Raw genomic sequence first — 15117 nt, forward strand, 5'->3', positions numbered from 1 at the left:
CCAGTGCCTTCAGCTGTTTCTTGATATCACACGGAGTGAATTGAATTGGTTGAAGACCGGCATCTGTGATGCTGGGGACCTCAGGAGGAGGCCAAGGTGGATCATCCACCCGGCACTTCTGGCTGAAGATTGTAGCAAATGCTTCAGCGTTATCTTTTGCACTGATGCACTGGGCTCCTCCATCATTGAGGATGGGGATATTTGTGGAGTCTCCTCCTCCAGTGAGTTGTTGTTCATCACCATTCATGACTGGATGTGGCAGGACTGCAGAGCTCAGATCTGATCCGTTGGTTGTGGGATTGCTTGGCTCTGTCTATCACTTGCTGCTTATGCTGTTTGGCATGCAAGTAGTCCTGTGTTATAGCTTCACCAGCTTGACACTTCATTTTTAGGTATGTCTGGTGTTGCTCCTGGCATGCTGTCTTGCACACTTCATTGAGCCAGGGTTGATCCCCTGGCTTGATGGTAATGGTAGAGTGGGGGATATGCCGGGCCATGAGGTTACAGATTGTATTCGAGTACAATTCTGGTGTTGCTGATGGCCCACAGCACCTCATGGATGCCCAGTCTCGAGTTGCTTGATCTGTTTGAAATCTATCCCATTTAGCACGGTGGTAGTGCCACACAACACGATGGAAGGTATCCTCAATGTGATGGTGGGACTTGGTCTCCACAACGACTATGCGGTGCTCACTCCTACTGATGCTGTCATGGACAGATGCATTTGCGTCAGGCTGGTTGGTGAGGATGAGGTCAAGCATGTTTTTCCCTCTTGTTGGTTCCTTCACCACCTGCCGCAGACCCAGTCTAGCAGCTATGCCATTTAGGACTCAGCCAGTTCGGTCAGTAGTGGTGCTACCAACCCACTATTGGTGATAGACATTGAAGTCCCCCACTGAGAATACATTCTGCCCTCTTGCCACCCTCAGTGCTTCCTCCAAGTGGCGTCCGACATGGAGGAGCTGCAGGAGGGCAGTACGTGGTAATCAGCAGTAAGTTTCTTTGCCCCTGTTTGACCTGATGCATGAGACTTCATGGGGTCCAGCGTCTATGTTGAGAACTCCCAGGGCAACTGCCTCCCAACTGTATACCACTGTGCCATCACCTCTGCTAGGTCTGTCCTGCCAGTGGGACAGGACATAACCAGGGATGGTGGTGTATGGGACATTATCTGTAAAATATGATTCTGTGAGGATGACTATGTCAGGCTGTTGCTTGACTAGTCTGTGAGACAGCTCTCCCAACTTTGGCACTAGCCCCCAGATGTTAGTAAGGAGGACTGCAGAGTCAACAGGGCTGAGATTGCTGTTGTCGTTTCTGGTGCTTAGGTTGATGCCAAGTGGTCCGTCTGGTTTCATTTCTTTTTTGTGACATTGTAGTGGCTTGATACAACTGAGTGGCTTGCTAGGCCAATTCGGAGGGCATTTAAGAGTCAACCACATTGCTGTGGGTCTGGAGTCACACGTAAGCCAGACGAGGTAAGGACGATAGATTTCCTTCCCTAAAGGACATTAGTCCTTTATACAGATCAACTGCTGAACCCCTAACCACAATCTAGGTCAACATTAGCCAATAACATGGACCAGAGATCAAACACTGGACCTTCCTGTTCTATGTGGTTTACTCAATCACTGCATAAAGCTTGGAAGATGATGCCAGTTGACGGAAGATAAAACAAGTCAGAGGTTTTGAGATTTGGGGCAAGGGACTCAAAACCTACACCAAGGAATCTTATGCAAACATTTCTATTTGTTCTGGTTAGAAACACTTTATTAGTGGTGTATCAGCATTACAGTCAAATCAACAAACCTGTTGACGTTCAAGAAGCAGTTGCAAATTGCATTATTGGCTCCAGAAGGCTGTGATATATTCACGAGCATCAATTTGTTGCACCACAGAACTAAAACACTGTGTCCATCAGGCCCAACTTGGAGAAATAAAACAAAGCAAGCGAATAGAAGATTGAATAATTAGATATCCTTTCTTTCATGTGCAGCTGTTGAAATGGAAGGTTTTATTTGAAATCATTGTTGAAAGCCATATCTAAAGCTGAAAGATAATGTCAAACAAAATAAGTCCATAATATTGTTAATCAAAAATATAATTTCAGCTAAGAACATTTCAGAAGGACATATTGATCTGTGGCTAGAACCAACTATCTAATCCTCCATAACTTACATCGCTCAGTGTAAGTGTTCATCATGAATGTTGTTGGGCGTCTTTGTTTAAGTGATACTTAAAAATCATTGAAAAATCTAGTTGAGAAATATGTCAGGTGGTTTTCTACCATGGTCTACCGCAAGCATACTATTACTGATCAGTATATGTGTTGGGATTCTCACAGTTGGAATCTCACACTGGAGAGGGTGCAGAGGAGATTTACCAGGATGCTGCCTGGGCTGCACGGTCTGAGCTATGAGGAAAGGTTGGATAGTCTGGGGTTGTTTTTCTTGGAGCAACGAAAGTTGAGAGGGGACCTGATAGAGGTGTATAAGATTATGAGGGGCATAGATAGGGTGGATAGGAAGGCACTTTTTCCATTAGTAGAGGGCTCAGTAACCAGGGAGCATAGATTTAAGGTAGAAGGTTAAGACGGGAGTTGAGGAGAAATTTTTTCACCCAGAGGGTGGTGGGAGTTTGGAGCTCACTGCCTGAAAGGGCGGTTGAGTCAGAAACTCTCATGACATTTAAGAAATATTTAGATATTCACTTGCGTTGCCATACCCTCCAGGACTATGGGCCAAGTGCTGGAAAATGGGATTAGTATAGTCAGATCTTTGTCGACTGGCACGGACCCAATGGGCCAAATGGCCTCCTGTTCTGTATTACTCATTTGTGTAAATTGGCAGAATGCCTTTTTGGCCGAGTCTGAGTTTCACACGTTATAAGACTGGTCTTGTCGGCAACCTTGTAAATAGGGTCCGAGCCATTTGTTCACCATGCAAGCTTGATGCTTAAATAGGGCACAACAAAGGCATCGTGCAGAATAATGGCTACCCTATCAGATCATTTTGCGCTGTATATCACACAAACTAATGAACGGGCCCAAGGCCATCACTTTTGGCCCTGATATGTGCCCAGTCTACCTCGGATTATCCTGGAAGGGCAAGGTATCTCAAAAATTTGAGCAACAGGTGAAGCTGACTGTTTCACCCTGCTACTATGCAGTAGCAACAAGAGTGGTATTCGCCACGAACAGGATGCTGCCATCAAGCCAAAAAGACATTCTGCCAATCACACAAATGAGTAATGTGGTATATGAATTTCAGTGGCAGTGTGATGCTGGGTATGTAGGCCATACGTCCCAAAGACTGGCAGATCGTATCAAACAGCATGTCTCATCCACTATTCATGACGGGAATACGACTGTACCCAACCAGCCTGTGCTTGCAAAACTCAAAACACAGTGTCCAACATTAGATGTGATTCCACAACTGGACAACATTTGCTAAATAAGCCTCTGTGTTAAGAATTACGCTGACAACCAATTTAAAGTTGCCAGTTGGGTTCGCAATGTGGCACACTTGCTTGTACTGGAAGCTACATATATTAATACACAAGACCCAGTTCTTTGCAGACAGAAAGAACATGTACATACACTGCGCCTGTTTCAACTAAACAAATAAATGACAGCCATTCGCTGACTCATTGCTCAGGGCAATGCCTTGACCAATTAGGGTCAAGCTGCCTGGTTTAAATTTCAAACAATGCTTGGCAGTTAACTGTCAGTCACCATTACTGGAGCATTCTCCATGGTAATGCCACTTCCCAACCAATCAATGTTCTCTTCACATACAGTATAAATTGTTGTTTTCCCCTTATATTGGTATTCTTGCGAGTGTCCTGAAAAGCTTAGATATGTCTCTTTGTTTTTTCAGCAGTACTCAAGTTCTGTACTACCAAACGATTATAACTAGGAATCTTGTGTATCACTCTATCATGGTAACATTGCTTCTTTAGTAATGAATTTATGATGATGGATAATTTTGTTTAATTGTGGTGATTTTGTAGGCATTTCCCACAGCAATGTATGATAAAGTGCTTTTTACATAGCTTATATTGTACCTAGTTGAGGAAGAAATAGACTTTCTGGGCCACGTGGATTTTTCTTGTTTGATGTTTTCAGTGTTCAGTTCATAGCTTTTCAGATACATAGGAATTTCATCTATGGTTTAATGGAGAGTGGTTGGTTTACGGGACAAGTTTACGCTGGAATTTGTTGACTTTGCAGCATAATTATCTAGAGGTGCTGCAGCTGACTTATTACTGGATTAATGAGTGTAAATATATAAAGCAAATCAGGTTAAGTTGTCATGGCTAAGTAGATATTACATAACTTCCATTTACTGTCATGTGTGTGTGCAGTTTGAGAAGTATAATGCGAACCACTAACTGATAGGAAATTTAGAGAAATTAACTTGATCAAAACTTATTTTCCATACCTTTGTTAAAATCAGTTGGATAAACAAAATATTTTCTTGTCAAGCAGGGGGTTCCATTCTAAAGCAACTGCATACGTTTTTAGTTTGATTCCCAGTTCAGAATTTTGCAAACTTTATACTTGATTTTCTTTGTGTTCATTTCAATAATTGACTTGAGTTTCTTCTGTATAAGTACGGAAGTGGCAGTTTGTCAGGATTATGGAAACGTGCACACGTAGCCAGGTTTTGTTACAGCAGTGCATTAGCTTGAAGCAAGATTACTATAAATTGTCGGCTATAAATCAAATGTTCTATAAATGTCTGTCTGCTTGCCTTAGTTGCTAGCACTTTTGTCTGAGCCAGAAGGTTGCGGATTCAAGCCCCGTTCTGGAACTTGAGTCCTGGTCCAGTAGTGAGATGGTACTTAGATGTCATCCCCGGGTAAAACTTTGAACCAAACTCTTGTCTCAAGTGAAGATTAAATTGTTGGAAGAAGAGCAGGGAATTCTTACCATATTATAGTTAACTTTCCTCCCTCAACCAAGGCACCAAAAGAACTGGTGATTCACATTGATGAAGTTATAGGACCCTGCTGTGCACAAATTGCTATTGTGTTTACCTACATCAGCGATTTTACTTCAATGGAATTAATTGCATGAAAACCACCTTGAGACATTTGAGATACTTGGTTTCTTATTTATAATAAGAATTTTAAAATCTTGTTCCCACAACTCATCTGTTCATCCTGTATTTCAAATTAACCAGTAACAGAAACAGCTGAATAACATAAGCTAATTTTTGTATAACTTAAAATGTCTGAAAATTTGGCAGATAAATTTTTCACTTTTGCATTACTGTAAATGAGTTTCTACTATGTAGTATTTCAGAAGTTACAACATTACTCCTGAATTGGGTCCCTAACTGCTTCCAGAACTCGTATGTACTTAATAAATTGAAATAGTTCATTTTCATATTTTCAAAGGTTGGGCCCTCCTGCCTCAATACATTCCAGATTTATTGCTGTGAGTGGAACTCTACACAGGTTTGTGATGCTTACACAGGTGCTCAGAACTCTTGTGACACTCAAGAGTATGATGTGCAGCCAGAGGCAGGGCAGTAAAACATTGATGTTGCTGACTGAAAATTTTATTGTTATGCAGCTATGTTTCAGATTGTTGGCAGAGTATAACTACAGTTTTAATCTTTTAAGCTTTGAACAGAAATTCTGTACAGTGGGAGTGAATGAGCTATGGTTTGGTGCATTTGACTTAAACGTGGATTTGAATTCTGCTTTGAATAGCTATCTATTTCACCCTTAGCAAAGTGTGGTTAATTTTCAAATGTTCAGTAAATTAAAGCATTCAATTATTTAAAATATATTAGTTCTCTGTGTACAAACATGACTAATGAAAGTAAGATGCCTATTTTACATTGCATTGTGCCTGAAATGGATGTGTCATATAGATGTGAAAAGCCAGCTATGATTTGTGCTGATATGTCAGTTCTTATCTGGATCTTTAGTTCCATCCAAGCACTGGCAACGTAACTATCTTGAAGGCTCAGAGCCGTGTTGTGGCAAATGTGATGCCCCTTAATGAAATATGGATCCTTTTTTCTCCCCTCACTAACTAGCTATTAGGATCACCTACAGTAGATCTGTTTGCATCCATTAAGATGCCATGATAGCAGATGTGAAAGCCCAGAAAGATATACATCTGAATAAAACTGTACTTAAAAATAGAAACTTATTGAAATGCACAGTGAGTCAACATCTGAAAGAGAAAATTTGTTTAAAGACAGTTATCCGATGCAAATTTTCAGAAGACAACATGCAAATTTGAACTTTGTGCCTGTGTGCCTAGTCTGTCATGTCCAGTAGCAACCACTTATATGGTATGCTTAAGTATAGTGATGAATGACCCTGGGCTTGCTACATTTACCTGGTTATTGGACAAGTTAAGATATGTTCCTGATTTTAAGGAGCAAAGGGTCACATATGAGCATATTTTGTGACTAATAGGTGTGTTTTGGGTTGTTTTAGCACACGATATTCATTCCCAGATGGGGAATCAAGCCATTCAATTCAAACATAAGTTAGGAAATGGCTTTGAAACCCAGTGTAAGTGGCAGCTGCATCAGTGTGGGTGAACACTGCTTTGAATCCCCTTAGGCCTCGGAATTCAAGACTTGAATAAATTCTAAGAGGAAAGGAGTTGAGTTCTTTTAGGCAGTATTTGGTATACAGCACCAGGAGCTGTCTAATGCAGGCTTGTAATTCTAAGCCCAACTCAGGACACATGTTGAAACACTTGTATATAATGGTATAGCAGAGAATTCTGCTGAACCACTACAAGTTTAGCAAGGGACCATCATTCTAAACTAGTTCACTTTGGAATTTGTTCAGGAGAAACATCTTTAGTATTTCTGAAAAAAGAGACATGTCTAAGCTTCTCGTCTTGCACTCATCAGGACACTCAGAATATCAAGATAAGGGGAAAACAACAAACTTATACTGTATGTGAAGAGAGTGCTGGTTGGTTGGCAAGTGCCATTGCCACGGAGAATGCAACAGTGATGGTGACTGACAGTTAACTGCTAAGGATTGTTTGAAAATTTAAACCAGGCAGTTTGACCCTGATTGGTCAAGGCATTGCACTGAGGAATGAGTCAGCAAATGACTGCCACTTATTTTGTTCAGCTGAAACAGGCACAATGTATGTACATGTTCTTCCTGTCTGCAAAGAACAGGGCCACTGTATATTAATATATGTCGTTTCCAGTACACGCAAATGCGCCACATCGTGAGTCCGACTGACAATCTCAAATTGGTTGTTAGAGTAATTCCTAACACGTTGAAGATTATTTAGCAAATGTTATCCAATTGCAGAATCAAATCTAATGCTGGACACTGTTTTGAATTTTGCAAGCATGGGCTGGTTGGGCACAGTCTAAATAAGCTTTTCAGCAATGCTCAAGTTCTGTACTACCAAATGAGTATTAGAAACATCTTTGTTAGTTTCTATGCTCCAAAGAGGACCAGTAAATTCCGTACTTATAAGCCACTTCCTTAATTTAATATAGTTTATTGTTTATTTACTATTTTTGATACATCTGCCTTGGAGTTTCTAGCCCAAGCTACGGACTGATAGAATATTTATTCTTCTGCCTTTATGGAGGCAAGAAAACCACATGGTGGCACATGATGTATCTAGTATGCTTAAATATAGTGATGAGGGTTCTCTTAATCTTTGAACTTGCTGTATTTGCCAAAACATTAGACAAGTAAGGTTTTACTCTTGGTTTTAGTGGGCAAAGCCTCACTTACAGAAGTGATATATGACTTTGAACCAGATGAAAATCCAAAATATAATAGCCTTAACCAGAAAATCATTCCAGGTTATGACCATGTGAAGGTGTGTTCTAGCATGGATCTTTACCATGTCTTTTACCAGTCCCTCTCTCCCGTCCTCTGTGTTTTAACTTGAAATAGTGCTTAAGATCAATCTTTTCTATTCTGCTTATTATCTAGATTTAATTTGCTTATAAATACTGTACTACACAGATATTTATTGATTTTTGCAATTTAGCATTGATTTTAAGAATGCGATACATGTCATTGAAATCTATTTTGAAAAATGTAATGTATTTGCCTAAAACTCTGCCATTTCAAGAACAGCAGTAGTTTTGTCTTATTTTGTCATCTTTTTCCATCTTCCCATCCCATGATATGTTCTTTCTTAGCTGTGATTATTGATGACAAATGGTCATGATAGTACAATCCGCTTTTTAAAAAAAAAATTACTATCTTGTAATTTCTCCAGTAGCATGAAACCTTGCAGGTAGAAGTTGGTATTAGCGTGCAGAGAAAGTTAACTCTCCACAGACCTCACTCTTATTTTGCCATATTTTTCTATCTTCTCACTCCCCTGTCTTATCCCCGTAACCTTGCACATTCTTTCTTTTCAGATAGCAATCCAATTCCATTTTGAATACCTCGATTGAACCTGCCTCCACTGTCCTCTCAGGAAGTTCGTCCCAGTCTCCGACCATCCTCTTGATGAAAAAGCTTTTCCTCACATCACTTTTACTCCTTTTGCCAGTTACTTTGAATCTATGTCCTCTAGTTCTTGATGCTCCCTTGAGTGGGAACAGTTTCTCACTATTTACCCTGCCCATACCCCTCAGGATCTTGGATACTTCTATCAGGTCTCCTCTCAGCCTTCCTTTCTCCAAGGAAAAGAGTCTAATCTTTCCAATCTATCCTCATAGCTGCAGTTCTTATATCCCTGGAATCATTCTTATGAATCTCCTCTGTACTCTCTCCAATGCCTTCACATCCCTCCTCAAGTATGGAGCCCAGAACTGGACACAGTGCTCCAGATCAGGCCTAACTAGTGTCATATACAAGTTCAACATGACCTCCCTACTCTTGTATTCAATGCCCCTATTAATAAAGCATATAATATCTTAGGCTTTATTAACTGCTCTCTCAATGTGCCCTGCCATCTTCAATGACTTATGTACGTATACACCGAGGTCCCTCTGTTCCTGCACCTCCTTTAGAGTTTCTCCCTTTACTTTAAACTATCTCTCCATATTCTTTCTGCAAAAATGAATCACCTCACACTCGTCTGCATTGAACTTCATTTGCCACTTGTCTGTCTAATCCACCAACAGTGTCTATGTCCTTTTGAAGTTCAAGACTATCCCCATCACGGTTGGCAATGTTTCCATCTTCGTATCATCTGCACATTTTGAAATCATGCCCTGAACACCACAGCCTAGGTCATCAATATATGCCGGAAAGAGCAAAGGTCCCAACACTGACCCCTGGGGAACTCTAGTACAAACCTTCCTCCAATCTAAAAAACGTCATTAACCACTTTTTGTTTCCTGTCACTCAGTCAATTTCTTATCCAAGTGCCTACTTTCCCTTTTATTCCATGAACTAGAATTTTGCTCACAAGTCTGTTTTGTGGCACTGTATCAAATTGTCTTTTGAAAATCCATATACACCACATCAACAGCATTGCCCTTATCAACCTTCTCTGATAACTCCTCAAAAAATCCCAGCGAGTTAGTTAAACATGATTTTCCCTTAATGAATCCATGCTGGCTTTCCTTAATTATCCTACAATTGTCTAAGTGACTATTGATTTTGTCCCGAACTATAGTTTCCAGAATTTTCCCTACCACTGCAGTCAAACTGACTGGTCTGTAGTTGCCAGCTTTATCCTTGCACCCCTTTTTGAAAGGGTATAACATTGGCAATTCTCCAGTTCTCTGGCACGGGCCTGTGTCTAAGGAAGACCAGAAGATTATCACTCGTGCCTCTGCAATTTCTGCTCTCACTGCCCTCAACATCCTTAGTTGCATCTCATCCGGTCCTGGTACCTTATCAATTATAAGTAAAGATAGTCTTTCTAAAACCACCTCCTTCTCAATTGCAAATTCTTCTAGTGTGCCAGTTGCCTCCTCTCTCATCTTGGCCTGGGTAGCATCTTCTTCCTTTGTAAAGACAGACACAACGTACTCGTTTAATACCTCTGCTATTTCTCCTGCCTCCACATGCAAGTCTCCTTTTTATCCATAATCGGCCCTACTCTTTCTTTTACCACCCTTTCATTATTTATATGCTTACAGAAGACCGTGGGATTCGCTTTTATATTAGCTGCCGTCTCTTTTCATGCTCTCTTATTGTTCTTCTTATTAGTTTTTCACTTCCCCGCTGGTTCTTCTATATTCAGCCCGATTTTCTATTCTTTTTTCTATCTGACACCTGTCGTACGTGTACTTCTTCCTTTTCATCTTCACCTCTATATTTCTCGTCATCTAGGACGCTGGGGATTTATTTGTCCTACCTTTCCCCCTCAAGGGAATATACCTTGGCATTGCCTGCAATACTTTTTCTTCGAAGGTAGCCCATTGTTCTGCACTGTCTTTTTTTGCCAGCATTTGACTCCAACTTGCACGATTCAGATGCATTCTCATTCCACTGAAGTTGGCTTTCCTCCAATTGTTCCTACTCTGGATTGTTCCTTGTCCTTTTCCATGGCCAACCTAAACATTATGATACAATGGTCACTGTCCCCTAAAAGCTCTCCCATTGGTATTTGATCCATTTGGGCCAGCTCAATCCCCAGAACCAGGTTCAACAGTGTGTTCCCTCTTGTTGGACCGGAAACATTCTGCTGCAGAAAATCATCTTGAACGCGTTCCAGGAACTGTCATCCCTCTTGTCCCTTTTGCACTATTCTATATTTGGACAATTGAAGTCTGCCATTATAGCTCCTGCATAATTCTTGCATCTTTCTGTAATTTCTTTGCAAATTTGTTTCTCTACATCCCTTCCACTAGTTGGTGGTCTATATACTACAGCTATCAGATGTTATTGCACCATTTTCATTCCTTACCTTTATCCAGAGAGATTCCGTTCTTGACTCCTCTGAAACATCTTCTCTCTCCAGTACTTGCCACCTTTAATCATTACTGCCACCCCCTGCCCCCCGCCCCCCCAACTCCCTTTGTTTCCTTTCCTGCCTCTCCTAAACACCTTGTACCCAGGAATATTTAACGTCCAGTCCTGCCCTTCTCTGAGCCAGGTCTCTGTTATATCACTAATATCATAATTCCATTTGTCAACCTGTGCCTGTAGTTCACCAATCTTATTAACCACACCCAGTGCATTCCCATCTATGTACATAAGACCTGATTTAGGTGCTTTTACTTTTCCTCCTTGCTCTGACCCCATCTCATGACTTACTATTGTCTACTCTAATTCTGTCAAACCCTCCAAGTATTCTGTCTAGCTTGATACTACTCTCTGGTATATCCTCCTTATTAGTTAATACTCCTCTACTTCCTACTGCCAGTTCCTCTCCACTCCACTCTGAAATTCTCCTCAGGTTACCATCCCCCTGCCAATCTAGTTTAAACCCTCCAACAACACTAGCAAACCTCCCTGTGAGTGCACTAGTCCCAGTCCTGATAAAGTGTCGCCCTTCCTTCTTGCACCTGCCCCAGAATTGGTCCCACTGCCTCAGAAATTTAAAGCCCTCCCTCCTGCCCCATTTCTCCAGCCACATGTTGAACTGCTCAATCTTCCTATTCTTATGCTCACTAGCAAGTGGCACTGGGAATAATCCTGAGATTACTGCTCTTGAGGCCCTGCTTTTTAATTCCCTTCCTAACTCCCTAAAATCTGCTTTCAGGACCTCATCCCTTTTCCTACCTGTGTCATTGGTCCCAATGTAGTCCATGACCTCTGGCTGTTCACCATCCTCCAAAAGAATATCCTACAGCTGCTCTGTGACATTCTTGACCCTGGCACCAGGGAGGCAACATACCATCCTGGAGTCACGTCTACGGCTGCAGAAATGCCTGCCTGCCCCCCATACTATTGAATTCCCTACCACTATAGCACTTCCACTCTTCCTCCTCTCCTCCTGTACAGCTGAGCCACCTGTGGTGCCATGAACTTGGCTATTGCTACAGTACCCAGAGGAACCATCTCGCTCACCAGTGTTCAAAATAGAAAAATGGTTAGAGAGGGAGACAGCCTCAGGGGATTCCTGCACTACCTGCCTGTTTCTCTTAGATAATCTGGCATCACCCATGCCCCCTCTGCCTGTGTACTTAGCTGCTGTGTGACCACCCCTCTCAACGTGCTATCCATGTAATCCTCAGCCTTGTGGGTGCACAACAGTGACTCCAGCCACCGCTCGAGTTCCGCAACCTAGAGCTCAAATTTCCGCAGTTGGTGACACTTCCTGTAGATGTAGTCATCGAGGGTACTTTGTGCCTGCATGACTTCCCACATCCTGCAGATGCACATTCCACATGGCTGAGCTGCGCTGACATACCTTAAACTTTATACGAAGTGCTTACTACAGTATGGTATAACATCTTAACTCAACTGTCACTCACCAATCTTCTCCTCTGTGCCGAGTCCTGAAAGGCCTATACTTACCAACCAGTCAACTTACAGGACTCCTGTGACGTCACTTTTAGATTTTATCTATAAACTCACGGCTCTCTCCCTCCTCTGCTTCATGGGCTCTCTTATTTTGTTTGGTTAGCTTAATTTAATTACTTAGTCAACTTAGATTAATTCCTGTGCACTGAATTCCCACGTGAACCTAATTCATTACTCACTCTGCCTCTGTCTCACTCGGGCATAGCCATTTGTCTCCTTACTGATCAAATGGTGATAATGCCTTGTGGTAAGGAATTCCAGAAAAAAGAAATCTGGAAATATGAATTCAAACGTTAGGGAAAAGAGGAACAATGCTGATCTCACATTAGGCCCAGGATGAATGCTGGTGAGGTTGTATGCTTCTGCGACATGTGGGTGATTTTGTTTCTGTGAGTGATTCAATCTACATTCAGATTACCTGAACTAAGCACAGTTAAGGATTGTAATTTATCCTCATTGGAGTTGATATGGCATACTTTCTGGTCTTGTATCAATTGGTGTATGTTGTACTGCTAAAAGGAGACCTTTTTGTTATATAGTTGAATCCTGATTAAGTTGGAACTAACTTATCAACAAATGTTACGCTTAGGTAGGAATTTATGTTGTGAGCATTATTTCTTAAATTTCTAAAGTAGCCAGTTAAAACAGTTTTTATTCTGTTGTGAATACCTAGTTCATAATTCATATATTTTAGAATATAACTTTTAGTTTTAGGGATGGAAGTGTTAAATATAAATAAAAATTTCTGATCGAGAAACTGTTAGTAACTCTGATGTAAATGCAACTCCAACAAGTTTGGAGTTGATTATGCTTAGGTCAGAGTGAACAGTGTGAAAACCATAAACAATAGGGGGTCTTCTATCTTAGCATAATAGTGCCAATAAGTCTGCCCTTAATTCAATAAAAAAATTTAAATTATGTATATAGTTTTCAGATGAAAGGAAGGGCATCTGGAGGAAAGGTCGTAAAACTCCATTAACAATATAAATTATTCATATGGCTACAGAATCCAAGACTAGCATTGAGGATCAAATAATTTGTATGTTTCTGTTTGAGACCATCCCAAAGCATGCCACATTGCCGTGGAGATGGGCTGTGGGGCTGGAAGGTTCTTTTATTTCAGTTTTCGGATTTTGCTGACAAAACAGGTGGTTGCAGCTCTGAAGAAGACTCATATGGACTCGAAACATTAACTCTGTTTTTCTCTCCACAGATGCTGTTAGACCTGCTGAGCTTTTCCAGCATTTTCTGTTTTAGTTGCAGTATTGTTTTAGTGTAGACTGCTTCTCACTGGATTTGAGAGGCAACAGGAGATGATAGTTAGGCCTGCACTTCAAGCAGAGAAAATACTAACTTCATTCACCACATGGAATGAGGGTAGAGCTCTATCTCAGTTTGGATTTTGTGAGGGAAAAGCAGCTGGAAGATTTTTTCTAGCTTGCAGCGAGTGGAAGAAATCTATAGCAGCCCTCACTGAACCTTGTGGCAGAAAGCAGTCAGCAGAGTTAGAAAGCAGGTGGATATCTGCCGGCAATCTTAACAAGGAACTGAGGCACCTTGAGGTCCATAAAGAAAAGGTGAAGGGTTGTGTAGACAAAAAGATTATGGAAGGACAGTCCATAGAATTTTATCTCAAAGGATAGCCGGAACGCTGAGGAGAATTCAAGTGAATTCTGGAGGCATATATTTGGTTTGGCCTCTAGAGAAGTGAATGCACCTTTAAGATTGTTGTAACATTCAAGGGACTTCTTCTGGGAAAGTAAAAAGTAAAACTGTGTTGATAATATACATAGTTGTAAACTGTTAATACATTTTGATGTGCAATAAACTTTGTTTTTGTTTAAAAGCATGAAATCTTGTGTAGTTCTATCGAATAATTGCTGGATGTTTGGATTTATTCTTTAAATGTTAATGTGACAGTACAGTTTCTGTGAATTCCTGGCAGGCTGCTCAATCATAGCAAGCAACACAGCAAAGCCAGATCCAGATTTGAAGTCTCCATGTGCACGGTGAAACTAGCCTCTTTGTCATTTGGTCCACCAAGCTAGTGGACACAGAGTTAGTACACCTATTTTTGCCCTAGCTAAGATTAGTTGACATGGCACGAAACTTGGAACCTATGTGATATTAGACTGTTTGGAACAGCGAGGTCCTAGCTTAGCAGTGTATTTATTAACAGTGCTACTGGGCATCTGTGTTTCTTTTTACCTTGTGCGAGGGATACCTGCTGCTGAACTGCAGTATTAATGAAGTGTTAGAATGGATTGAAGGTGTAATAAATGGTCAGATAGGCTGACTTCAGCATAAAGGCAACCACTAGGGGAATAATTAATACCTCACCCCCCCCCCCCCCCCCCCTTCCCCACCTCCCCTCCCCCGCCACACACACACTTTTAAAAAAATGTGGTTGCCTTTCTGGATCATGAATGTGATTCTCTCTCTTCAGCTACTAGTACTCCTTCCTTTTAAACTCCTGTCATTACTCGCTTCCTTAAAACATCACTTGACTCCGCCATCCTTGCAACCTACTATGCACACGTCTGAACTCTTTCCTATCGAAAGTCCTTCAACTTGTTGTTGCCCCATCCACCTGATTTGTACTCGTCTTCTCTGGAACTCCATGTTTGAAGTACTCTAATCAGGTTTTTGTTCCTGCCACAGTACCGAAATGGCTGTTATCTAAGTCCCAAATGACATCCTGTGTGACTGTGACAAAGATAA

At 41.2% G+C, this 15117-nt stretch overlaps 1 protein-coding gene and 1 pseudogene across 1 annotated transcript in view; both read left to right on the forward strand.

Moving 5' to 3' along the window:
• Nucleotides 1-15117, forward strand: part of chn2 (chimerin 2) — a 379687-nt gene that overhangs the window by 68441 nt on the left and 296129 nt on the right. The window lies entirely within an intron of this gene.
• The window catches only part of LOC144672307 (large ribosomal subunit protein eL24-like), a 77333-nt pseudogene that overhangs the window by 44681 nt on the left and 17535 nt on the right, over nt 1-15117 (forward strand).

This window comes from Cetorhinus maximus, chromosome 3, assembly GCF_964194155.1.
Source record: "Cetorhinus maximus chromosome 3, sCetMax3.hap1.1, whole genome shotgun sequence".
NCBI lineage: Eukaryota > Metazoa > Chordata > Chondrichthyes > Lamniformes > Cetorhinidae > Cetorhinus > Cetorhinus maximus.